The sequence below is a fragment of the Chrysochloris asiatica genome, unplaced genomic scaffold (genome assembly GCF_000296735.1).
Source record: "Chrysochloris asiatica unplaced genomic scaffold, ChrAsi1.0 scaffold00201, whole genome shotgun sequence".
In the NCBI taxonomy this organism is placed as follows: Eukaryota; Metazoa; Chordata; class Mammalia; order Afrosoricida; family Chrysochloridae; genus Chrysochloris; species Chrysochloris asiatica.
Window position 1 is genome coordinate 4,075,595 of NW_006408719.1, and position 461 is coordinate 4,076,055.

Sequence of the window (461 nt, forward strand, 5' to 3'; positions counted from 1 at the left end):
AATTTGATTTTATTTTTTAAAAATAGAGAATGAGATTTTCTTTGTTCATTTTTTCAAAATTGGACACCCAACCCAGTAGACATGGGTAAACATCCCTTATCTCAAAAACCCCACTCCTATGGAGTTTACAATGTTCCCCAAACATCCCAATTTTCTTCCCTTCAGTTTCAAAATCTAACCTGAATGGTGCTCATGGTCTTAATGACTGTATTCTTATTTATAATCCCTAGTTCTAGAATAGATTCTTTGTCTTTTACCCCAAATTCATCCTGCTTACATATCCCTGGGTCTGAATCAACAACCTATATCTGGTCTAGCAATCTTGTGTACCCTTTATTTCTGAAGCTGGACCATCTTGAGAATTTCTCATAAATCCTCTTCTCTTTACACTTGTTGGTCTAATCGCCATTTATTCTTAAATCCCCACGAAATGTATAATTTCTTAATGTCCCTAAGAGTAG